The sequence below is a fragment of the Amblyomma mixtum genome, chromosome 3 (assembly GCF_055824585.1).
Source record: "Amblyomma mixtum isolate Tamu chromosome 3, ASM5582458v1, whole genome shotgun sequence".
In the NCBI taxonomy this organism is placed as follows: Eukaryota; Metazoa; Arthropoda; class Arachnida; order Ixodida; family Ixodidae; genus Amblyomma; species Amblyomma mixtum.
The window spans coordinates 75,272,613-75,299,583 of NC_143014.1; the positions used below are offsets into that span (position 1 = coordinate 75,272,613).

The following is a 26,971-nucleotide window of genomic DNA, read 5'->3' on the forward strand; positions in this document are numbered from 1 at the left end:
GTCCGGAGCGAGCGATAGGCGCGTGTCCCCGCTCTTCCTTCACCACGTCTTCCACCATCCATGCCACGCAACGTCTTCTTTTCCAGTGCGCTATAGCAATAAAGGCGGCCACTCTCAGATTTGGGTGGTCCTTGTGTGAAGCTTGCGTGACCTAAAATGAAATAAAATAAAATAACAGTCTTCATAACCAGGAGCAGGTTTGGAACAGGCGGCGGCGCTTACAGATGAGCTTTGTTGATACAACATTGGCACACAACGCCATCGCCACTTTCCTGCTTCGACACCTTATCAGTTACACTGATGTAATATTTTACCTACATGAGCTATGTACAGACATCAGGAACACAGCGGCAAACCTATATTATGCGTAACAAGACACACCTATAAGCAACCAAGCACGAGACAAGAGGCAATGCAGAGCCCATAACTGACTCATCATAATACGACACACCTAAGGAATAAAGCACTAGAAAAAAAAGGCAATGACGATCACAGCACTAACAATGAGCGCCACTCTGTTCCGAAAATATGGTCCGGGGATGCACTTATTTTAGGCGCATAATGATTCTACTGAAGGGGTCTTTAGCAGAAACAACTGATTCACAATTTAACCCCATCCAGAGGCTGTGTAATCCAATTAAAAAGAAAAAGTCTAAGGTTTTACTAAAACGAGCTTTTGGGCAAGTTGGTCACTTTGTTTCCACAAAACTGCAGCGTAAAAAATAACGGGCAGCGTTGGTCCGTGTCGTAGGTGTTTCTTCCTTCCTGGTCTTCGTTTTTTACGCTGCAGTTATGTGGAAGAAAGAGTATAAGGGTTTATCTACAAATAGCAGTGCAGTAAGGTATCGTACTGAATGTGGTGTCTAAGTAAATCTTTTTCACATGTTCCTTTGCATGATATCTCAGAAGAGTGTTTGCATCTTTGCAATTGAGGAAACAATGCTCAATCGTTTCAGGAGCACCACATTGGCGGCAATTTGTGGTAGACACAAAAATGCCCTTCTTCTCTAACCATGTTTTAATGGGTAATGTCTCGGTGTGGAGTTTATAGCAAAATGTCTTTGTAGACGATGAGAAGGGCCTTTTATTTATTCTTTTGAGTACGTCGTGTCCCGGTAAAGTAAAATACACTGAGATGTACATAGGCGGAGGGAAGAGCATACAAATTAAATCCTTGTCCAACCGTTTCTTCAACACAGAAAACGGGAACTCAGGAGAAAAACGAACAAGTAGGAAGCGAACAGCCAAATGCATTAAAACCCATAGATATGGACGATCAGAAACATTAAAAGATACAATGAGGCTCGGTAAAACATGAACCAAATTTACTTGCATGAATGCAAGCACTGTTGGGATTTAATGCACTGAAAAAAACATGAAATGTGAGTCTGTCGGACATACAGAAGGACTAAACCAAGCTCACTAGGAGGTGCGGAAAAGGTTATCAGGCCTCATAGATTCAAAAGAAGAAATGGCACACAAAGGACCCGAAAACTCCATGAAAAAGCTGAATATAAATTATTCTGCAATGAATAATTTGGAGCACACAATAATGTTTAGTGGCGACAAAAAAGATTACATGCAGTCACCCTGCCAAAAATCGAGACCATGCGGGACGAAAGTCAGAGGATAACGCTGAAGAGTTAGCATGCGGTCTTTCCAGTCATGTCACATGTGCGCGATGCTTATAGTCACTCACTGGGACGCCATGGGTGGCCATACGGGTGGAATGTATGCCGGCATACTGCGACTCTTGTGAATTGCAGTGAACCAACGTCGGACCCCCACGCTAGTTTTACTGCTGAATGCTTGCGCAACAATGGCGCGCCATAGTGTAGAGACCGCGCGTTAACCGCCTTCTAATTGACGCCAGTGGTTGCCGCACTCCTCCAGAAGCACCACTGCGAACGCCACAGCAGACGCCATTTCTCCTCCCAGACTCCGCCATATCCGCGATCGGCTGGAAAGAAACGCAGCGTTGCTAGCCACAAGACCTCGCACAAACTTCACAAATGTTCATGAGCACCTTCCAACAATTTTCTGACTTCTCATAGCGTGCACCTTCCACCATCCAAGTTAAAGGGATACTGAGGCGGTTTTCGAATCAGCTAATTTTTTAGGATTTTGAAGTAGCGTCATTGCTGATCACGTCTGGGAAATTATTTTTTCGATGTTGGCTAAAACAGTGGCGCAATCATCAATTAAAAACGCGATGTTTAAATCTCCCGCGCCCCGCGCGAGCGCTGGAGAGGAGAACAGCGGAGAGGGAAACCTCGTCCATGTCGGCCAACGTGACGTCACGTTGAGGAGCCGGGTAGAGTTACTGTATATGCTACCATACCTTTGGTTGCATATACAGTAACTCTAGAGCCGGGGATACTTCGGCGCACCCGGGCGAGCTTTTAGCGCGCGTTGTTTCTCGTGCTGCATGCGTTGTTCCACGTACTGCGTGCGTTGGGAACATGAGGTACTACTCTGCGTTCGTGTCCACGAACAACTACGGTCGCGACTGTGTCGTCTTTACTGTCTTCCGAAAGATCATAAGCTCGCAGCGCAAGCGCTCGCTGCTGCGACGATGAATTCAAGCCGACCAAAGCAAGCCTATTCTGCTCGAAGCACTTTCGTAAGAGCGGCTACATGTCGAGCTCGTCTCTAACGTGATCTCTGGAGATATCTGTCGAAAAGGCGCGGCTGAACTATGACACAGTTCCTTCGATTTTCTCGCGAATGAGAGGCGTGTCACCATTCCCAAGAAGCGCCTCTTCTATAAGTAGAAACATGCTCATTTAGCCCCTGCAGAAACCTTATAGAGGCTTAAGCATGTGTTGCTCTCCTCAGGTTAGGTGCGGCGAGACCACCTGAGGCGTGCTCAGCAAGGCTCGGTTAGTGATTTTACCCTCGGTTCGACGTGTCCAAGCAAGCAAGCAAGCAAGCAATGAAAAGCACAATTCAGCAAAGCAAGCAAGCTAGCTTATCGAAGCTCTACATATCCGGCATCTCGTTTAATCTAGCTAAGTGATTAAAATGAAAGCGCTCTACGTTCTGATTTCGGATGCAAATTTAAGAGAGAAATGAATGGCAACCAAGTTTTTGCCAAAAAAAAAAAACCATGTTACGCAACCGGTTTATTCATCAAGTTGTGGCAGCGGGCGAGTTGCAGCTAGCTTGGATTTTAAACACACTTCAATGAACCTAAACTGCAAATCTAGGAAGGGCGAACGTTTCCGAGGCAGCGATTAATATTTTCTGGCATATGCTGAACGCGCCACGAGTGAAGCAGCAGCCTTGTGCGCGTATTTGGCTTGGTTTAAAGCGCACAGTGATTTCGTCACTATTCTGTGGTCACATGCCTCGAAGCGCTTGGCCACTGCGCTTCTCATTTTGACATCAATTTTGTGCTGCTTCATCGTTTCCTTGAAATACTTTCTTGCCCCAACCTACAACGCAGGGTACTGAGAACAGGATTTTTTGTACACCCCCTTTCGGCCCTTTCTTTAGAATGACGCTGTTCCGGGCGAGCCAAGAGGCGTCCGGTGGTGGTAATTGACCTGAGGATTGTACGCAGCCCTTTCTTTCCGAGAACACGAGCCGAGGTTATGCTGGCACCTTTTACGCAGGGTCTGCATACTCGTTTTTCACGCTGGCGTATGCTTGTGCTAGGCATAGAATTTTTGCTTGCGCCTTTTTTGCTTTCAGGTGATACGTGGAATGAACAAACTGTAGTATCCTTTTCTTTGGAGGTCAGTAAAAAATAGTTGCCACATTCACTTTTACAACACCACGAAGGCTGCTCTGCACTCAACGCAGAGCCGGATCCGCATCGGCAGCTTCTCCAGTCCTGAAAGTGACGTCACGACCTCTCTTGACCAATCAAGGGCGGCGGCGCGCCGCACGGCGTGCCCCGCGGCACAGGCCGCATATTTCTGCTAAAAAAGGCAATTCGCGCTTGTTTTTCCTTTATTTGGATGCGATATTCCAGTATACAGCATGAAAAACTATAGGACGACGCTGCTAGCCTGATTTTCAAAAAAAGTGCTTCAGTCTCCCTTTAAGGCTCTCCCAGATTTGTCCACGTCGACCGTGGCACTAAGCAGCGACGGCAACGTTGCAACTCGCCAGCGGATCAAGGAGCTGTTGTGGGCTCGGCTACATACCTCCTGGGAGCCTAACACGGTTTTTGTAGTCGCAGTATGTTATCGGCGAGGTCCATCGGGCGGCTGGAAAGCTATCACAACACGCCAGTGCCTAAGCGGCGTATTCAGCCGCGTTCAGAGACCAGCTGGATGTTCGTACGGTGGCAGCACATCTTAGCGAGTGCAGTGCCATGGCGAATGTGTGGTTGGCAACGATCCGGCATAGTTAAAGCTGATAGAAGAGAGTCCTGTTGTGCTAGATGACACACATCACAACGATTACGTTCCAGAGAGGGTTTGGAGACATCACTCGCTGTGCAGCGGCTGGCAACAGTTGCCGCGTACATCGGCATTGCCACGCACCTTGACCAAATGGTGAACTCTTTTTTTTTTTTTGAAGATGACTTTTTACATTGGACGCCAGCCCGAGAAGCCCATCTGAAGCTGCCTTTATAGCAAGATGAACGGTTTACTGCCGCATCTCAAACTGGCTGTAAAAGTGACCACCCTGAGGCAGTACGAACTGCATATATCTTTCCCCCAAACTATGGAGTCAGTATGTCGTCACTGTCAGTCAAGTTTTCTTTTAATGCCATGACTAACACCTCTAAACTTGTTCTCGAATTAGTAGTGTCCTACGCCACGTCCGCCCTATCTGGGCAAATTTCCAAGTCTGATCTATGCCTACTCGAACTCGTCCGCCCAAGTTTGTTTCCCTAGCCTGGTCTCACGCTACAGGATATCATCAGTTCGAGTTCATTGTGTAACTTACGGTACTCTGCTTCTCCCATAACGGTACCCTTAGTTCCCTCTCCGTAGTGCTCTGTTCTGGTCAATTAATTTCTAGCTTTCTGTTACACTCTAAAATCAGCCCTGTGGGTGAATTCTGGCAGGATATGATCTCAGAGCCTTCGTAAATTGTGAAGAGAGTGAAAAAACTAGAGGGCAGGAATATAAATTGAAAGGTGGAGAGCTGGAAAGCTGAAGATAAAAAGCCCGTTACTACAAACAGAAGAAGACCATACATAGGCAAATGTATTTTAGTAAACAGAGTGTAAGGAATATAAATGGCATAAGTAGAACACTTTTGAACAATATACATTATACAAAATTAAAATATTGTAAAGCGGTGGTGTCTGGTCAGCCTGGTTGCGTTCACAACTTGTAATTTGTTTTGCCGCCTTCATATAATCTGTTACAACCACTGCTTCCCGCCTAATGGATATAGACTATAGCCCGTGTATTACGACGCCATTCGATTTTGAAGATGCAGTTGATTGCCATTTTCTGCCTTGCTGGTGCCGCGGCCGGCAGCGAATTCCTCTTCAAGAACTGCCCTTGTTCCAGTTTCTCAAGAAAAAGACTGAGGAAAATCTTGGGTTCCTGAATCGTCATGCAGCGACCGGCATCGGCAGAGGACGACCTCCCAATGGCGTCTCGCATTCCATGCAGGATGGTTGTCTGACAGTGATGATGACGTTGTCGATGCCTTCTGGCGCCGTCAAAGACCACTTCGTGCGCCCACCTTCAACATTTTCTCAGACTTCTTGGACTGTGACGAGCCCAGCGCCGCATTAGAAGAGCCAGCCAATCCAGAGCCTGTCGTCGCACCCATGCCCAAAAGGGGAATTGCCAACTCCTGGAAGCCGCCCAGAGAGCAAGGCGTTCCGGCAGGCCACTCCAGGTGGACACAGAGGGAACCTTCTGCTCACTCGTCGAACCGATCATATTGGCCTCCACCACCGCCGAGGAAGGGCCTGTTCATCAAGCCGACTGCAGAATCTGGTGGCGAAAGCAGCCAGAGGGCGCAGCTGATGCAGGCGGCTCTGGCCACCACCCCCAAGCGGGGATCGTTCAACGCGAGCAGTTTAAGTCACGCCCACGACCTGGGTCGCAGACGACGTGGCTTTCCAGCAAGGCCCCTTCCAGCGACGGTGCCTTCGATGTCCACAGTGGCCTTGATCTTCTTCGGCAACACGAACCTGCCAAGGCGACCGTTGTGGCCACCGCAGCTTTGCAGGGCGGAACCACGAAGCGGCTATATCTAGCGGATCCGGTCTAGCTCAGACCTCGACGACAACAGCAGTCGTGGGACTGAACTGTGCGCTCATCGACCGCCTTTGTTGTGGCAGACCGTTTCTCCCAAAAAGCGGGTGTGCATCAAGGGCAGGTCGGAGGCTGATGTCAGCTCCATGGTAATGTTCTCCAAGTCGCAGAAAGTGCTGCTCACGTGCAGAACCTGCAAAATGAAATCGCAGAGAAACTAACATTCGTATAGACGACAAAGATGGCGAAGAGCGCAACTTTTATAACTCTTGATCCTTAAAGCTGCTGCATCCCTTTTTATGAATAAATCACAATTGAAAAAACGTTTCCTTCATAGCCAAATGAAATAATTACATGTCTTCTGCTCAATGAGCTTGCAAAACGCTACAATATGCAGCAAGCATGGATGATGGTTCTCGCAGTGCCTGTCATGCACCGTGGACATGGTCGAAATTCCACTGACCGAAGCCAGTAGCAGCAAAAATTCAGGGGGGGGGGAGGGGGCACTTTGCTGTCCTAAAGTGCACTGAGCCGAAAGCCTTAAGCGCGGTGTTGCTGCTTGTGTCAGTGATGTGTGGTTACGATGTTAAGCTGCGCCTCTAAGAGTGAAACGCGAAAGCGTCTTGCAGCGCTGCCAGGGAGTCCACAGAACGGCATCGCCCGTTCGGCTGTAGACCCGCTCGTCGGTAAATTGGTTTTTGAGGAAAGGAAATGTATTTGTCGCGCATATCTCGGTGGACGCGTGAACCTCGCCGTAACGAGAAGGGAGGAAGATGGCAGTGAACGAAGACACCGTATTCGCCTTTGTTCATTCCAAACCATCGAGCTGGCATGGCGGAGTGGTTAGCGTGCTCGTCTCGCACACCGGAGACGCTGATTCGATTACCAACTCGACCAGTTACCTACTCGGTTTTATTTGTTTATCTCGTCTGACTAGAAAGGTTAATTAGGTTAATTGCTAAACTATTACTACTCAATTAGTCATTAATTATCATGCAGTTACCATAGAATGCCTTAAAAGGCGTTCCGACATTATTCGAATGCCATCGATTAAGTATTGAATAAGTAATGATAAGCATATGGCCATATAAGGCACGTAACCGAAACGAGGACACATCTGCCGAAACGGCTGTTAGCGACAGTATGAGGCATTAAAGGCTTTCGCCTTAAAAATAAGAAGAGGTGTACGAGTGTCATGCTTCGTTTAGAGCGACGTCGGCGGCTTATGATACATTCTAGGGAGCGAAAAGAGGACGTTCTCAGGCGGATGAAATCATTTATTATCAGGGTGGATAGCTGAGCTAGTTGGTGCATTATTATGATATTGCAGCACAGGGTAAACAACGACACAGAAGGGACAACAGCGCCGTCCTCGTCAGTTCGTTCCTTCCAGGTCATAGTATCTTCTCTGCTGCAGACTTATAAGAAATCATTCTCTTTCATTACACAATTTATAGACATTCAAATACAGAACTTTTTATAGGGTCTGCCGGTGACGCCGTTACGGTTAATTTGACGTGTTCCATTTTTATTTCTAAACGTACCAATCCTGAAACAAGTTTCCGGCCATTTACAGTCGCACACCTCATGTGGGCAGTGCTTCGATCAGTATCTGAAAATGGTGGCAGTCCCTCCGTCATCACAGAATCTTGTCTCTGATCTCACCATCTGCGCCTTCGCCAAGCCCCCGACCCGTAGGAATCGAATGAGCGGCCCCTGCTCGGTAGCAAACAACGGCTGCTCTGGAAGGGCAGAAGCCTCCAGTAGTGAACTGCAACTGTCTCCACGCTCCCACAGCAGGAATGCGCTGAAAAGGAGACAAGGCCAAACGAGGTCAGCGTTGCTTCTTGAGGTATGCAGGTGTAGACATGAAGGATGAACGATTTATACTAAAATGGCCCATGGACAACTCCTCGTAACAGATACCGTCTTTGCTATAAGTAAACAGGCTCTCCCTACCACCTTCTCATGCAATCATCCGTCACCCGGAAGACAAGTGATGGCACGGCTCCACGTCACAAAGGTTTTACTCGCGAACGATAAGGGCTGGCAAACGGAGCGTCGGACTGGCGTCACCAGCCCGGATCTCTCGCTGTGTTGACAGACTGATTAGTTTTGGCAAAGACGGCACATATTGTAATTTACTGAGCAAAAAGCATTCACAGGAAGTTCTCACTAACGGCGCGGTATCAAGACAAAGGCGGAGAAAACCACCCATACTCCATGCCGCTACCGATAATTCTCTGGCATAGTGGTAAATAAAACATACAGTCGCCAGAGATGGTCTTTAAAACATGACGTTTCAGGACACCTACGGGTTCCTTGTTCACAATGAAAGATGGACGGAATGGGCCCCTTCTTACATGCCCACTTGACAGCGCAGTTAGTGGGCGTAGTATGTATTTTCTGGCACAGTCCGAAAAATGTCTATCTGAGGCACTTTTACTCTGCGTCATTTTGTAAAAACCCTACATTACTTCCCCGAGTAGTATTTAAGAAATTTTTTCATCAATCATCGCAGTTCCTCGAAACTGAATTAAGGCGAAAGTGCTGTCCTGAATTTTCCAATCCCTATACCCGTGTCGCGTGTTTGTATTTTCTTTTCCGTGCTGCGCCACGTATTTGAAACAGGGATGACACGGGAGAAAACTTGGCCGCCATCAGCCCCTAAAGGTACGCAAAACAAAATGGCACGATTTAATTTATAACCTAATTCAATGCGATTAATAAAATCAAAAGAAACAGAACAAAATTACTAACATCAACTCGCATCTCGTACTATCAGCGTCAATTGAAACGTGAACAAGCCAATTGAAACGCGAACAGCACAACTCGCAGATATTATACAAGGGAGGCAAAATACATGAGCAGTTGATTTTCCCATTGAAGCCGAAAATACCGCTCTTCTGAAATGATAATAGCCCACGCCTGTATTTCATCTGCAGCCTCTAATATGCTTGATTTTTTGTGCTCGAGTTCCAGTTGTTTTGTTCGCGTTTCATTTGACGCTGATAGTACATGAATTTTACAATTCGTGCTTGTCGCAGCTCATCATATTCTCGATGTCAGAGCTTACATTAGCCAGGATTTAAAAATATACCAAGGCATTCAAAGGCTACGGGACCAAATTTATGCTGCTGGCTATTCTGCAGACAAAGGTCACACTAATTTTGTATTTTGCATAATTGCATAATTCGTCGATAATTACGCAATATTGCAAGCAATGAAATTAGGTGGAAAATAGCAGTGAGAAACTTGTAGAACGGTCCTTGTCTGTCCCTGTCATGAACCGCCGCGAGGGAAACATATCGCCGGCGCAAATCGCAGAGCCAGCGCCTGTGTCGCTGCCCCGTCGACTTTTGAGTGACAGCACACCCGACTAAATGATGTGTCCATTTGTACGTGGAACGTTTGAGAGCATTCCAATCGCGGCGCACAAGCGCCCATGTCTCATGGTATTTTTATCCATTGCGCGGGCATCTGCAGTGATCGAAAAAAAAACTACGTTATCGATGGAAAGTTATAAACTCTTCAGTCGCAAGTTTTGCGGATCGTTCTAGAACCTTATCATTGGAATTTTTCGCGTAAATTCGTTGCTTGCGAAGTTGGTTAATTAACCTCGAGAAATGATCAATTACGCGGAACACAAAAATTATGTCACTTGCTATGTACAATAACCAGCAATATACGTTTAGTCGCGTCGTCTTAGAGTTTCTCAGCATATTTTCATACCCTGGCTAAAATTAGCTGGGACACCTTTTATAAATTCTACATGTTCTACCAAGTTGGTGTGATCCGTCGTACCAGTCGACACCCTACCGTCGGGAATAAAAAAAAATACCGAGGGCACTTAAGACTGCTTACATGCTTGGAATGCGAAAACATTATCTCATCGTGAGCTCTGTTGGGAGGTTCTTTAAAAATTCCTTCCTTTCCAGTCACACGCCTACTCATTAGCATACAGTCGTAACGAAACACATGCACTAGGTTCACCTTTATGGGCCGAGAAGTATGTTTCAAGGCCTATGGGTTGCCTACTCGCTTCGCTATCTCAAGGTCCTTTGTTGAATCCCCCGCCGCTTCGGAAGAAGTTTTAGTTTTCTTGCGAAAGCAATACTACTTTCACTTTCAAGCCTTTGCGGTGCGACAGCGGTGCACATGAAATGACCTTTCGCATGACCTTTCTATGACGTCACGCCGAAGAGCTGGGCGACCATCTCGCTTCGTCCGTGTGCGACGGCGGTGCACATGAACGGCGGCCTAACTCCCGCTCTCTCCGCTAGGCGCGCCACAGGTGTTGTGACGTCACGTCGAAGAGCTGGGCGACCATCTCGAGCCGTCCTTGTGCGACGGCGGTGCACATCAACGGCGGCCTAACTCCGGCTCTCTCCGCCAGGAGCGCTACAGGTGTTGTGACGTCACGCCGAAGAGCTGGGCGACCATCTCGCGCCGTCCGTGTGCGACGGCGGTGCACATGAACGGCGGCCTAACATTAGATTAGATTAGACTGGATTGGATTGGATTGTATAACCGATGCATCACCACAAGTCTAACCACAAGCACCACCAGCTACACTACCAGCTGAACCATGGCGTAGGTACGGATATTGCTTTCGCAATTACCGGCCTTAACCAAGCTAAGCCACAGCGAATTTTTTATTTTTGCTCTAGATGCCACTATGTATACTGTCGATGTAATGTGAGAGCATGGCGACGTCAATTAGTAATTTCGGGATCTGGACGGTGCCGGACGCCGGCTTTTGTGGTAATGTGACATGGAATGCTTTCCCATTGAAAAATTGCGGTTAGAACCTAGGATGGGTCGCCCAGCGAAAGCTCTGGACCGCCAAGATGCGTTTAAGGTTCCCGGCACAGTATATCGCACATGCAGGAGCGCTGAGCGAAACATTTCACCAGAGTCAGAGCAGTATTTGAGCTCAGCGCAGAAACCCGATAAATAGCTTTACAGAATACGCGAAATGGAACCACCACCTTTTCGTTCTCTCAATGTTGGGCAGTGAACATAAACGTACGCTCGTCAACGCTGTGGCATGTTAATGTTAGTTATTAATCACACAACAAAGCAACGATATGACGAACGCGCTTTCTAGAAGGAGACGGCACGGTGTGCCTTATGGCTGACAGCAGTATGCCAGTCGTTTCTACGGCTGCCTAGAAAAGAAAGAGCTCATGAAAGCGTCGGAAAATAAAAGCAGTAGGGACTGTAGTTTTCGAGAAGGTCTGAATGTGAGCGTAGGGATAAGGCATTCCGCACTGGAATCGATTTTCTGTTCTTTTCCTTCCGTTTGAGCTTTTGGGGCCGGGCTTGCGCTTTGCCCAGGCCGTGATCTGTATCGTAGGCCGAAAATATCTTCCAGTGCAACAAAAAAAAAATGTGCCTCTTCCTATCGATGCTAGTTGTTAAGATTCCCCCCAAAATTCATCAAGATGTCCTCTTCTCCTTAGACGCAATCTAAGATGGGAGATTTTACGCAGAAAAGAAAATCCTCCCCCTGGAACGTCGGTGCCAAGGCCCTGAGAGTGACGAGGACGACGGTCCAGTCCAGATAAGGAGGAGCGCCAGCGGTGCATCTCCCTCGGATTGGCAACCGAAACATTGACACCGGGTGACAGCTAGACACCTAGGGTGGTATTCTTCCGGTGTAGCCTTTTGCGACATGTCGCATTCGCTCTTCACTGATTGGCTCGAGCCGCGGTGACGGCGGCGTGACGACACGGATCCTCCTTCCTGCTACGTCATCGTGACGTCGCACCAATTTACTACGCTTAGTCGAAGAACGGAATGCGCTGAAGCGATTCGCGCGGGCGACGGGCTACCGTTAGCGTACGAACGGAATCGGCAGCTACGGCTTTTTGCGCCCTTAGCGTGAAAACATGGCGGCGTCCTTCCAAGCGAGAGCCGCCTGCTTCAGCGAATTCCACAGTCCTTGCGATTCCGGTCGGCATGTTTACAGGCAACTAGTGGTGCTGTTGCTTTTCGCTATGAGTTACCTTGCTTTGACGATAAAGTTTAAGCTGCAATTCAGCCTAGTTTTTGATACGCTCTCGATTCTGGAGCCCGCAAGCCTAATGGGACCTCCAGCTACACTGCTACCGTCTGCAACTGTCCGAAACGCAGCCGAAACCTAGCACAACCATCCGGAACGAAACAAAATTAGATTTGGAGCTTTTTCGCGGTTTTTTATAGACTTAAATGAAGTAAAGCGAGTATATATTAAATTTTCAAATGTTTTTTGAACATTACACGTCGTGTGATGGCAAATATTCTTGCTATGAAAGATACGAAACTACTGCTACTAGTGAATCAGCAGTGGTAAATTGTCGCTTCTTGGAGTGAATGAAAGCACCGCAGACGAAAGTGCCAGGGGCGTTTCCCGTTTCCTCGAGCAACTGTACGCACTTTTTTAGGCCCCGCCCTAATGCGACATGTCGCAAAAGGCGACACCGGCAGAATACCACCCCTAGTCACCGGTCCACATTCCTACTTATTCTGTTCAACCCTAATGCGCACGCTCATCAAAGTGCGCGCCCCGTCCGCGTTCCGGGTGCAGGGAGTGAGAAAGGGGCCCATGGCAGAAAACCCTCGCCGTCAACGCAACTGCGCACTACGAAGTTAAAGCCCCGGCAAATGTGTCTGTAATATTGTCACGGAACTTACCATGCGCTGCTACAAAAGCTCCTCAACTCCAGGGGCTGGATTACGCTCGGCTGGCGGCCCTGCGGGCAACAGGCCACGTCCACGGCGTCTTCCCTCCAAAGGCGTCCGGAGCGAGCGATAGGCGCGTGTCCCCGCTCTTCCTTCACCACGTCTTCCACCACCCATGCCACGCAACGTCTTCTTTTCCAGTGCGCTATAGCAACAAAGGCCGCCACTCTCAGATTTCGGTGGTCCTTGTGTGAAGCTTGCGTGACCTAAAATGAAATAAAATAAAATAACATTCTTCATGACCAGGAGCAGGTTTGGAACACGCGGCGGCGCTTACAGATGAGCTTGGTTGATACACCATTGGCACACAACGCCATCGCCACTTTCCTGCTTCGACACCTTATCAGTTACACTGATGTAATATTTTACGTACATGAACTATGTACAGACATCAGGAACACAGCGGCAAACCTATATTATGCGTAACAAGACACACCTATAAGCAACCAAGCACGAGACAAGAGGCAATGCAGGGCCCATAACTGACTCATCATAATACGACACACCTAAGGAATAAAGCACTAGAAAAAAAAGGCAATGACGATCACAGCACTAACAATGAGCGCCACTCTGTTCCGAAAATATGGTCCGGGCATGCACTTATTTTAGGCGCACAATGATTCTACTGAAGGGGTCTTTAGCAGAAACAACTGATTCACAATATCACCCCATCCAGAGGCTGTGTAATCCAATTAAAAAGAAAAAGTCTAAGGTTTTACTAAAACGAGCTTTTGGGCAAGTTGGTCACTTTGTTTCCACAAAACTGCAGCGTAAAAAATAACGGGCAGCGTTTGTCCGTGTCGTAGGTGTTTCTTCCTTCCTGGTCTTCGTTTTTTACGCTGCAGTTATGTGGAAGAAAGAGTCTAAGGGTTTATCTACAAATAGCAGTGCAGTTAGGTATCGTACAGAATGTGGTGTCTAATTTAATCTTTTTCACATGGTCCATTGCATGATATCTCAGAAGAGTATTTGCATCTTTGCAATTGAGGAAACAATGCTCAATCGTTTCAGGAGCACCACATTGGCAGCATTTTGTGGTAGACACAAAAATGCCCTTCTTCTCTAACCATGTTTTAATGAGTAATATCTCGGTGTGGAGTTTATAGAAAAATTTCTTTGTAGACGAGGAGAAGGGCCTTTTATATTCTTTTGAGTACGTCATGTCCCGGTAAACAAAAATACACTGAGATGTACATAGGCGGAGGGAAGAGCATACAAATTAAATCCTTGTCCAACCGTTTCTTTAACACAGAAAACGGGAACTCAGTAGAAAAATGAACAAGTAGGAAGTGAACAGACAAATGCATTAAAACCCATAGACATCGACGATCAGAAACATTAAAGGATACAATGACGCTCGGTAAAACATGAACGAAATTTACTTGCATGAATGCAAGAACTCTTGGGATTTAATGTACTGAAAAAAAAACATGAAATGTTGGTTGGATTATGGGGTTTAACGTCCCAAAGCGACTAAGGCTATGAGAGACGCCGTAGTGGAGGGCTCCGGAAATTTCGACGAAAGTCTATCGGACATACAGATGGAGTAAAACAAGGTCACTAGAAGGGGTCGAAAAGGTTAACAGGACTCATAGATTCAACGTAAGAAATGACACACAAAGGACCCGAAAACTCCATAAAAAAGCTGAATATAAATTCTTCTGCAATGAATAATTTCGAGCGCACAATAAAGATTAGTGGCGAGAAAAAAGATTACATGCGGTCACCCTGCCAAAAATCGAGACTATGCGGGACGAAACTCAGAGCATAACGCTGAAGAGTTAGAATGCGGTCTTTCCAGTCATATGCGCTATGCTTATAGTCACTCACAGGGACGGCAAGGGTGGTCATACGGGTCCGTTGTATGCCGGCATACTGAGACTCTTGTGAATTGGAGTGAACCCACGTCGGACCTCCTCGCCAGTTTTACTGCTGAATGATTGCGCAACAATGGCGCGCCATAGTGTAGAGACCGCGCGTTGACCGCCTTCTAATTGACGTCACTCGTAGCCGCACTCCTCCAGAAGCACCACTGCGAACGCCACAGCAGACGCCATTTCTCCTCCCGGACTCCGCCATATGGGCGATCGGCTGGAAAGAAACGCAGCGTTGCTAGCCACAAGATCTCGCACAAACTTCACAAATGTTCATGAGCACATTCCAACAATTTTCCGACTTCTCATAGCGTGCGCCTGCCACCATCCAAGTTAAGGCTCTCACAGATTTGTCCACGTCGACCGTGGCACTAAGCAGCGACGGCAACGTTTCAACTCGCCTGCGGATCAAGGAGCTGCTGTGGGCTCGGCTACTTACCTCTTGGGAGCCTAACGCGGTTTTTGTAGTCGCAGTATGTTTCTGCGAGGCCCATCGGGCGGCTGGAAAGCTATCAGAACACGCCAGTGCCAAAAGGGCGTATTAAGCCGCGTTCAGAGACCAGCTGGACGTTCGTACGGTGGCAGCACATCTTGACTTAGCGAGTGCAGTGCCATGGCGAATGTCTGGTTGGCAACGATCCGGCACAGTTAAAGCTGATAGAAGAGAGTCCTGTTGTGCTAGATGACACAGAACACAACGATTACGTTCGAGAGAGGGTTCGGAGACATCACTCGGTGTGCAGCGGCTGGCAACAGTTGCCGCGTACATAGGCATTGCCACGCACCTAGACCAAATGGTGAACTCTTTTTATGCGAAGCATACTACTTTAGCTACCACTTCAGCCCATCACCGTGGTTATGCGCCTCCAAATCACGTTATACATGACGTCACACCACGTGACACGATGACGTCACGACAGTAGAGAAACGGGGGCCCACCTCGCGCCGTCGCTGTGGTTGTGCGCCTCCAAATCACGTGATACATGACGTCACACCACGTGACACGATGACGTCACGACAGTGGAGAAACGGGGGCCCACCTCGCGCCGTCGCTGTGGTTGTGCGTTTCCAAATCACGTGATACATGGCGTCACACCACGTGACGCATTGACGTCACGACAGTGGAGAAACGGGGGCCCACCTCGCGCCGTCGCTGTGGTTGTGCGCCTCCAAATTACGCGACACGATGATGCTTCGCATTCTCCAGGCTTAACCAATTTAAGCCTCAGCCTTTTTTTTTTTTGAAGATGAATTTGTACATTAGACGCCAGCCCGCGAAATCCATCTGAAGCTGCCTTCATAGCAAGATGAAAGGTTTACTGCCGCATCTGAAACTGGCTGTAAAAGTGACCACCCTGAGGCAGTACCAACTGCATATATCTTTCCCCCAAAGTCTGGAGTCAGTACGTGATCACTGTCAGTCAAGTTTCCTTTTAATGCCATGACTAACACCTCTAGACTTGTTCTCGAACTAGCCGTGTCCTAGGCCACGGCTGCCCTATCCGGGCAAATTTCCAAGCCTGATCTAAGCCTACTCGAACTCGTCCGCCCAAGTTTGTTTCCCTATCCTGGTCTCACGCTGCAGGATATCATCAGTTCCAGTTCATTGTGTAATTTACGGTACTCTCGTTCTCCCATAACGGTACCTTTAGCTCGCTCTCCGTAGTGCTCTGTTCTGGTCAATTACTTTCTAGCTTTCTGTTACACTCTAAATTTCAGCCGAGTGGGTGAATTCTGGGAGGATGTGAACTCAAAACCTTCGTTATTTGTGAAGAGAGTGAAAAAACTCGAGGGCAGGAATAGAAATTGAAAGGTGGAGAGCTGGAAAGCTGAAGATAAAATGCCCGTTACTAGAAACAGAAGAAGATCATATATAGGCAAATGTATTTTAGTAAACAGAGTGTAAGGAATATAAAAAGCATAAGTAGAACACTTTTGAACAATATACATTATACAAAATCAAAATATTGTAACGCGGCGGTCTCTGGTCAGCCTGGTTGCGTCCACAGCTTGTAATTCGTTTTGCCGCGTTCATATCGTCACTGGACAACGAAGAAGACATTTGCTGGGCTCGTGCACGGAGCGCGATGAGAACGAAGTGTGATCTGTGCGCCGTTGGCCGGCAGTGGTTCGACTGAGCTGCTGTCAGCATCAGCATCCCTCAGTGACTACTCCTTGGGTGCGTACAATTACGTAACAATGTAATCTGTTACAACCACTGCTTCCCGCGTAATGGATATAGACTATATGTAACAACGTAATCTGTTACAACCACTGCTTCCCGCGTAATGGATAGAGACTATAGCCAGTGTACTACGACGCCGTTGGATTTTGAAGATGCAGTTGATTGCCAGCCTCTGCCTTGCTGGTGCCGCGGCCGCCAACGAATTCCTCTTCAAGAACTGCCCTTCTTTCAGTTTCTCAAGAAAAAGACTGAGGAAAATCCTGGGTTCGTGAATCGTCATGCAGCGACCGGCATCGGCAGAGGACGACCTCCCAATGGCGTCTCGCATTCCATGCAGGATGGCTTGTCTGACAGTGATGATGACGTTGTCGATGCCTACTGGCACCGTCAAAGACCACTTCGTGCGCCCACCTTCAACATGGCCTCAGACTTCTTGGACTGTGACGAGCCCATGCCGCATTAGAAGAGCCAGCCAATCCAGAGCCTGTCGTCGCACCTAAGCCCAAAAGGGGCATTGCCAACTCCTGGAAGCCGCCCAGAGAGCAAGGCGTTCCGGCAGGCCACTCCTGGTGGACACAGGGGGAACCTTTTGCTCACTCGTCGAACCGATCACATCGGCCTCCACCACCGCCGAGGAAGGGCCTCTTCATCAAGCCCCCTGCAGCATCTTCTGGCGAAAGCATCCAGAGGGTGGAGCTGATGCAGGCGGCCCTGGCCACCACCCCCAAACGGGGATCGTTCAACGCGAGCAGTTTCAGTCAAGACCACGACCTGGGCTCGTGGGTCGCCTCCCTGTCCCAGCCACGGCCCCACGACCCCGACGACTACGACGATGAGCTGACTGACGACGACGAGGACAAGGGTCGGCAGCGCGTGCCCATTGCAGAGACTTGGCTGACGACTTGGTCTGCACATCTTCGTCGGACACTACTGAGGAGCTGACGGATGATGAGGATGAGGACTCGACCGACAAGGCCGTCACCATCACTGAGCAGACAGAGGGCAGTGACTCGGATTCTGACTGCCTCTTCGTTTGCACCGGCCCTGACAAAGTGCGTGGGCAGGGCCATCATCCAGGCCCAGAGGAGTTGGATTAGCCAGTGTATGCCCTTACAAAAAATTTTAGTAACATTCTTTAGAAAGTCTTTCGACAATTGTTAATAGAACCTATCAACATTGAACAGAAAGTCTTTTGGACGTCTTTATACATTGTAGTAACAACCTATCAACCGTCTTCTAACAATTGGTCACCGATATCCAAAAGACTCAAGTACATAGAAAGTCTTTATACTTCCTATGATCCCCTTATCGACAGTTTCTACACTTCCTATTGACCCCTTACCGATCATGTCTGCCAACACCCTATCAACGGTCTTCCGACAATTGGCCACCGTTGTCCATAAGACTCAAGTACATAGAAAGTCTTTACACTTCTTATCAACCACATACCGACAATGTGTACCAACACCCTATCAACGACTTTCCGACAATTGGCCACCGTTATTCAAAAGACTCAAGTCCGAAGACAGTATAATTCCTACTACACAGTATAACACTTTTACCAACGTAGTGTTATCACTTCAAAATCATTTTGTGAACACTGTATCCTGGACTGCTTAAAGAATAATAGAAGCAAAATGCAAATTATTATATTTATTGAGCACAAGTGTACATACGCGCTAGAAGATATGCATGATGCATCAAAATATTTTATGGAGAACAATAGAGGAACAGAATATTGGCTTCGGCACAGTTCCCCTCAGTTCCCTCTTAGTAACAATGACTGACACATAGAAATTGAAAAACATAACAGGTTTTAATTCACGATGTTTCGGCTAGAGGGCCAGCCTTTTTCGAGTATAGTACAGCATTCAAAATAAAAGCTGTGTGCTTGAAATGCTGTAGTACACTTGAAAACGGCTGGCCCTCCGACCAAAACGTCGTGAATTAAATACCGTTAGGTTTTTCTTACATATATACGAGGTGTTTCAGGGAAGACTAAGTAATTTTCAAAAAACAGGTATTTTGAGTTGAATATATGGCTTTTTCAGCATAGTATTGCCAGTGTTGGAAGGCACCAGAAAACTGGTGAATCGTCTTACCTAGTAAGCTGGTTAACTAATTTTTATTAATGAACCTTTTAACTATCAGAGTTAGGCGTCTAGTTGATATTAGAGATTTGTAGCAGTTACATGAACTGGAGGGGTTGCTCTCCCTGTGTGCTTTCAAAAGCGCATGTATTTTCGCACGATGCAGCCAAATTTTGTCGAGCCACAGCGGCGAAAGTAATCATGTTTCGTACATTCTAAAAACTGATATGGCTACTACTAACGACTGGCTAAAAGTCTCTAACTGCAACCAGTTGCAAACCTGTGTTAGTTAAAAAGTTAATTATCAGAAATTAGTTAACCAGCTTACTAAATACACCTCACCAGCTTTCTGGTGTCTGCTAACACTGGTAATAGTATGCAGCAAAAGCCATATTTTTGACAACTATTTATTCTTCCCTGAAACACCTGGTGGATATAAATACTGCTCACTTTCCAGTACAACACAGAAATTAAAAAATTTCTTCTGCAACATGAAGGTTCCATGAGCCACATAACAAACCCGTGGAAAAGAACTCTGCATGCATACACACACACCTCTGCAAAACAGCTAAAAAATCCCACACAGTGAAACAATGCTTACACTGTCTTAAGACCAACATTAAAGGCTGCAAACACTAGCGAATTAAAAGTCAAACAGATGCCAAATGTCCCCATGGATGTAGATGTTAAGCTATGAGCTGATTTTAATAAAAATGCATCAGCACAGAAATGCTTAAGCGACTTTGTTGGTGCACTATCCTGACACTTATCCTCAATATCAGGCAGCCTGCTTGTTGTTCATCATCATCATCAGCCTGCCTATGCCCACTGCAGGGCAAAGGCCTCTCCCATGCCTCTCCAAATAGGAAACAACACTTAAGTATACTCTCTGTGTATCTGAGAACGGCTTGGCGGAATCGACCTGATCGAGCCATTGCATTCTACAAGCGTTCGTTTCGGTCCCAAGGAAGAGCAGAAAGAGAAAACACATTCGTTTCCCATTTACCAATGCGCATCGGGAGCTTGAGGAGGATCACAGGACGCGGCCGCCAGGTGGCGCCACGTTTCCGTCATCAGCGCGCAGTGTGCAGGGCACGGTACGCGGGGGCGGTAGCGGCACGCCCATGCTAAAAAGAATCTCGAGCTCGAGTTTGGATAAGTCGGGGAAGGCCATTGATCAATGTTCCCTTCTGCGCCGTCGACGTGTCGAAGAATCATCGCTGGGCCAGCTGGGCGTCCACATGGTTGTTGTAACCATGGAAACGAATGGGAAGCCCCCCCAAAATCGAGTTGAGGGCACAGAGTTTTGTTTGCTTGTATTTTGAAATTTATTCATTGAATAACTCCCGTTCCTATGCATCAATTCCTGTAGTTCTTTTTGAGTCAGAATCTGCGTGACATAAAGAATCCACCTGAAGTATAGCCGGCAGCCCTTCAAGCAGTCTTTCGCAGCCCCTTTAAGGGCTGGCATTGATAAATTTGATTTCTTCGCTATCCCAGGAATAGCAAGGCGCACACATGCGAGCCGCAGAAGTTAGGAAAAAAAAAACACCTTATGGCTAAGTTCTGCTTGTGAGCTAGAAGTGCATTAGACACCATTATGTTTAAGGTAATGTGGTGCATCTCGATTTGCCTAGGTCCATGAGATGCATGATAGCGCTGCATTGCGGGATGACGTAGTTCCTACTGCGACTGTTCATATCCCACGGACTGAGAGTACATAGCTGTAATCAGTCGGCTGAGAGCTGCCGAATGCGGCTTTCAACGTATATAGCACAAACTGTAGAATGTTTTTTTTTTTACTGTCGTTCATACAGCACGACAAATCATAGGATGCGTCGACAGAGCCCCTTGGCCAGAGAAATAAAAAAGGTCATCATTCAGGCATACACACTTACGCAGTGCCTTTTGCTGGTGTCCTGCACTCGATGTACAGGAAATGAAAGATCTGATTTCGGCAGTAGAGGTTTTTGTTCACATCGCTGTCCACCATATTAACCCAGAAAAATATACATGAGCTCCAATAGCCTCTGTGCATTTCCATTCTGTCCATTGTACGGACATCGAATTTCTATATTAACGAGGCAAAAATACATGGAAAAAGTTTGGTCCCCAGAAAAACTGTCCACAATACGAATCATCCTTGAAACGGTGTTCGTATTAACGGGGCACGACTGGCCTACATGGACCACGATGTGGTATTCGCCTACGACCGCTAAATAACTTACAATCGATATTCTTCTCTCATGGTGTTTTGATTTCATCAACCGAAACCTGGTTGTGACGCGTAAGAGGTGTTTAGCTCACGTTTGGCATGAAAAAAAAAAATGAAATATAACAGCTGATACATTGTTCGTTCCCATTCCAGCTCAAGAAGCAGGCTGGCTTAAGCGTTGAAGTGAATTAAAACTATGTATGAGCGTATTGCACTCGTTTCATATTTTACGTGACCTGAACACCTCGTGAACATCCCAGCCAGCGTCCGGTAGTTGCAACTGAAACCGCAACAGAATGACAGAAGATATTCAATTATAAGCTATTTAGCGATCGTAGGGGAGTACCACATCGTGATCCATGTACAGACTGGGACAAAAATCTCTGGACCACGTGTTTGCAAACGAAGCCGATGCCCCTACTACTATCAGGCGGCAGGTGACCACACTTGTGGAAGTGAAAGTCAAAATTTTTTACTTTCACCTTCACAAGTGTGGCCTCCGGCTGGCGAATTAATAGTAGAGCTATGGGCTTTGTTTACTGAACGCGCGGTGCAGAGACTTTTGTCCGCGACTGTGCAGTCGTGCCCCATTAATACGAACACCGTTAATATGGACGATTCGAATTATGGAGAGTTGGGGACCAAACAATGCCTAACGTACGCATCATTTGAAAGCAGGAAACATGCAAGCAAAAATCGTTCTTTATACTCCTTTCAACCAGTGCCAATTAAGGCTTCATCCACGCTGTAGTTTGGTCCACTGGGTGACGGAGGGGAAAGTCACTTAACTGCCCTCGGACTGCTGCTGTTCAAACAACCACCTGCGCGGCGTGAGACCCGCGCTTCCTCGGCTGCTGTCAGACCCCCCCCCACCCATACAACGGTGCTCACCCGCTGAGACTGCCGCAGGCAGTCTGCACTTGTCCGCAGCAAAGCGGGGAAGAGTGCTGAAACCATTTCTCGTTTCGGCGTCATTTGGGCAGCCTACGGAGACACCGAACGATGGCGCCACTTGTCAGTAAAACGGTGCTTGTGCGTTCTTCTTCACCTTTTGCATGGTTGCAAAGCAGCAAAGTTTGCACACAGGAGAACGAAGACTTGTGGCTTAAACTAAACAAACTTTGACGCTAGTAGGTTTAGGGCGAAAGCTGAACGGCTAGGCAGGCACCAGACTGGCGCCTACGTGTGCGGGCCTGTCTGAGCTTTAGCTCTCGCAGTGGTCTTGCTCGCGGACGTCGCGACACCACCGCACGGAAAGTGGCCACTTGAGCGGAAAGCTAAGTAGAGGTATCCGCAAACAGGTATGCGCTGCTCGGCAATCCAACATATCTGATATACTCGGGACGTGTATGAACTTGTTTTCTTCCGCTATGCAGAGAATCATCTCCCAGATTTACCAGACGAGCCGCATGACCTATATCTTGCTTCGCAGTTTCGAGGAAAGGCAACAGCTGGCGTGAGAAAATTTGGTGCCGTTTGCTCAGAACTGTTCACACGTTAGGAGGGCATTCTTCTTAGGTTGGCTGGGCTATCGCGATGGGCGGGGAGGTATAGGGGTGAGCCAAGCCTTACAGTAATTGTTCTCACGTGCTGTATGCTTCGAGCGTTGGGCAGCTCGTTACCAACAGATTGGGCCAGTCTATAGATTACGTACACACGGAATAGGTGCAAAACTGGTCACAGCTATGAAAAGTAGCACGGAAATAGCAGCTCAAACAATAAGTTGTTCAGAAAAAGACATGGCGATTTACACTTGCCAAGTTCGCAATTAAGCTCGCCAATTTTTGTAACCGGAACCTGCCCAATGGACACTGAAATTCCCATATACGTCCTGTGGACGTCCAGGACCTTCATGGCACGCCCAAGGGAGTTTTAGGGGCCATTGGGTGGTTGCTTTCTCTACTATACAGGGACAATGAGGGCGAATAGAAGTTGGCCTGTATCGATAGGGTACCGCGTTCTAATCACAGAGAGATCACTCTCGACGAAAACGGACCTTCTAAAAGCTAGAAACGACAACACAACAAAAATACAAGTGTCGCCATCACAGGCCGATTTCGCAAGTAAAATGCTTGCGTCGACGTCGATTTTTTTTAGAGCGCAGCTCTTTGGCGTCCGTTCCTGGGTTTCGCGTCGTCGTCGGCGTCGGCCTCGTAACCAGCTCCGCCCCCCTTTCATCCCCCCAGCGCTATCGGCGTCAGCGGCATCAGTCAGTCGCTGCTATCTCTTCCCTCCTCCCTTTATCGTGTTGTCCGCTTGCTGCGCGCGCTTCTGCCCCCATCGTTTGCCGCTGGGTGTACACGCCGCCCCCCTCCCCCCTCTTCCTGCGAGTCTCCGGTTGTCAAAGCGCCGGCTCGAACTTAATTCCTTTCTTCGCTCCTCCTCCAATGCAACCCCTGTGCGGTGGCAATCAGAGAGCCAGATCGGTGGCGGCGGATCTGTATATGTGCACCGCCCGAGCCGAAATTGCGAATACGTGTGAAAAAAAAAAAAAAATTCTGTGATAGCGCATACATGTGTTGCTCGATTTCTTTGCCTCAATCTATCGAAAAGGTGAAACAGCTTATTTGCTGCGCTCAAATTTCGCATTAGGAAGTAACGTAATCGTCGGTAATTTTTTTTTTATTTTCTTTTTACTACGGATCCTAGAGGTAGGCTATACGGCAATTCAATTGAAAACATATGAAATCTGGTATTTTCGGTAAGGATGTCATCGGGCTTGAATCGCTAGGTGGAAAGATTTATAAATTAAGTTCTCTCGGCGATAAATACGCCTTATATGCTGGACGGGTGTGAACGTGGCCAGGAAGAACCAGAGCGTCCATTTTTACTGTGAACAAAAATTGGGTGACGTTTTCCTCCGTGTTCCTTTAATTTACTCTTCTTTAATTTCTTGGTGTTTAGTCCTGTACGAATGACGATAAATTCCTTTACGGAGTGTTTAAAGACACACGTCTGAGGTAATCAGTCGATTCGCTTTAATGGTACGGCGGACGTCGTTGTAGCCGCATGGCTAAAGTCACGTTCAGCGTAAGCGCGTCATGCTGCTTGCTGCGCGCTCTTCCTCGCACAGTGTACGCAAGTTGCACGCTACATTCGCGACTTTCGAGGAGCTGCAAAGAGATGTTCGCACTTTCTTACAACTCCGCACTCCCTTAAATGACGCAGATATGCGTCTTCTTCGCGCCCGCTGTTGCACGGCTAGCACCTGTGTCACTCACACCAGCTTACACCAGCTTGGATGCAAGCGACTGCGACAGGCGATGCGACACATAGTTTGCACTGACGCCATAGCGGCCGCCACCTTAGGGTCCACAATCACGGCGAAAGCCTGGCTATTTTGCCAGTCCGCTTATCCACAACCAGTTACTTTTTATGACAATGCAGCAGAGGCTAGGCAAGAAAGGGGAGACGGTTTCCGTGCTGTAGCAACACCACTTTCTGTAGGGAGTGGGTTGTTCGTCGTTCGGGCTAGGGTTCCAGAGGGGTGAATGGTAGTGAAGGGGGGAAGTCTGAGAGAGGGTGCGGGGTCGCTAGTACTGAGGAGGTCACTCCCCACGACATGGGGACAAAGGACCGCTTCCTGCCTAGTCTCTGCTAGACCCAATGATGACGCCCGTGACATCACGTGAAAACTATCTATACACATTCGCTCAGTTCTTTCGCTTCGCACATATTGAACTGTCTCGTGATCTGTCACCTTGATCTGCTCGTAGTTTAAGCAAGGTAACACCAGCGTTAGGGGCAGGAATGTTTGTTCCACCGGTAACGAAGGAGGAAATCAGTAAGAAAAACCCTAGAAGCGATGGAAATCAATTAACCTAATTAATTTTTGGGGAGGTAATGTTTTATTGCGAAATTGATGACCATCCACATCGAAGGTGAGCCGTGTTTTTAAATTTTCTTAATCGGCAATGTTGTTCGAAATTTCGAATGTCAAAAATACGCATTTGAAAGCTTGTTGAGTTGCATTTCCAGCATTACCTAATTATAAAATGGCGTCGCTGCACGTGGTAGCGTCGTCGAAATAACGTTAACTTCTTCTACATCATAAAATACAACTGCGCCTGAGACGCCATATTATATATATGCAATGCGAGGAAACCAACTCAGCGAGCTTTCAAATGCACATATTCCACGTTTGCTATTTCTAAACACATTGCCGATTAAGAAAATTTAAAAGCAGGACTCACCTTCGATGATGACGGCCGTCAATTTCACGATGAAACTTTGCCCTCTAGAATGAAACATAAATAAAGTTTATTCCTTAATTTACGTTAATTAATCGTTTAATTCTTGATCCATATTAGGTACATAGAGTTTGCCTTGATGTACAATCAAGCTCGACAGTCCGCACCAACGTATATTTTACAGTTTTTGAAATAAAAACCTATAAAGGTTAAAATAAATGACCATGCAAATAGCCTTCATAGATTACGAGGAAGCATTTGACTCAGTAGAAACCTCAGCAGTCACGCAGGCATTACGGAAACAGGGTGTAGATTAGCCTCATGTAAAAATACTGGAAGATGTCTAAAACGGCTCCATAACCACCCTAATCCTTGATAAAGTAAGCAATAAAATTCCGATAAGGAATGGTGTCAGGGAGAGAAACATGATCTCGCCAGTGCTATTCCCTGTCTGTTTGCAGGAGGTACTCAGGGACCTGGATTTGAAACAGTTGATGGTTGGCTGGTTTATTGGGGTTTAACGTCCCAAAGCGACTGAGGCTATGAGAGACGCCGCAGTGAAGGTCTCCGGAAATTTCGACCACCTGGGGTTCTTTAACGTGCACTGACATCGCACAGCACACGGGCCAGGATAAGAGTTAATAGTTAATGCCTTAGTAATCTGTGATTCGCTGATCACATTGCTTTCCTAAGTAACTTAGAGAACGAATTGCAAAACACGATGAAATGTTTATAGGCAAAGCAGTACGATGGTTTTAAAAATTGATAATCAGAAAACTAAAGTACAGATCAGCAGTCTCAGAAAGGAACAGCAGTTTGGGAAAGGTAGCGAGGCGCTGGAATTAGTAAGGGAATACGCCTGCTTGGGGCATGCAGGTAGTCACTGTAGATCCGCGCCACGAGAGTGAAATAACCAGAAGAATAAGAATGGGATGGAGAGCATTTGGGAGATACTCCCTGATCACGGATGGCGGTTTACCAATCTCCCTCAAGAGTAAAGTATATAACTTCTCCCTCACCTATGGGCCAAAAATGTAGGGGCTAACGAAAAGGGTTCACCTAAGGGCAACGCAGCGAGCTATGTAATGGAAAATTATACATGTAACGTTAAGAGACAGGAAGAGCAGGGTGGATCAGGGAACAAACGAGGGTTAATGACATCTATAGTCAAAATCAAGAAGAAATGGGCAGGGGCAGATCATGCAATGCGAAGGCAAGATAACCGGTGGTCGTTAAGGGTAATGTACTGGATTTTAAGAAAAGGGAATCGTAGGAGGGGGCGGCAGAAAGTTAAGTAGGCTGATGAGATTAAGAAGTTTGCGGAGATAGGGTGGCCTCAGCCGGCACAGGACATGGTTAATTGGAGAGAATATAGGAAAGGCATTTGCCCTGCAGTGGGAGTAGAAGCTGATGTTGATGATGATGATCGCTAGCATTTGCACCATCTGCGGTTCTGCATTGACTTTTAAAGCACAGGTATACATACTGGGGATTGTGAGCCCGTACCCGGCC

General features: G+C 47.3%; 1 pseudogene; it reads left to right on the plus strand.

Annotated features, from left to right (window-relative positions):
- The first annotated feature begins 5,746 nt into the window (after positions 1–5,746).
- On the plus strand, positions 5,747–18,061 carry LOC149350624 (uncharacterized; annotated as a pseudogene).
- Positions 18,062–26,971: the final 8,910 nt, after the last annotated feature.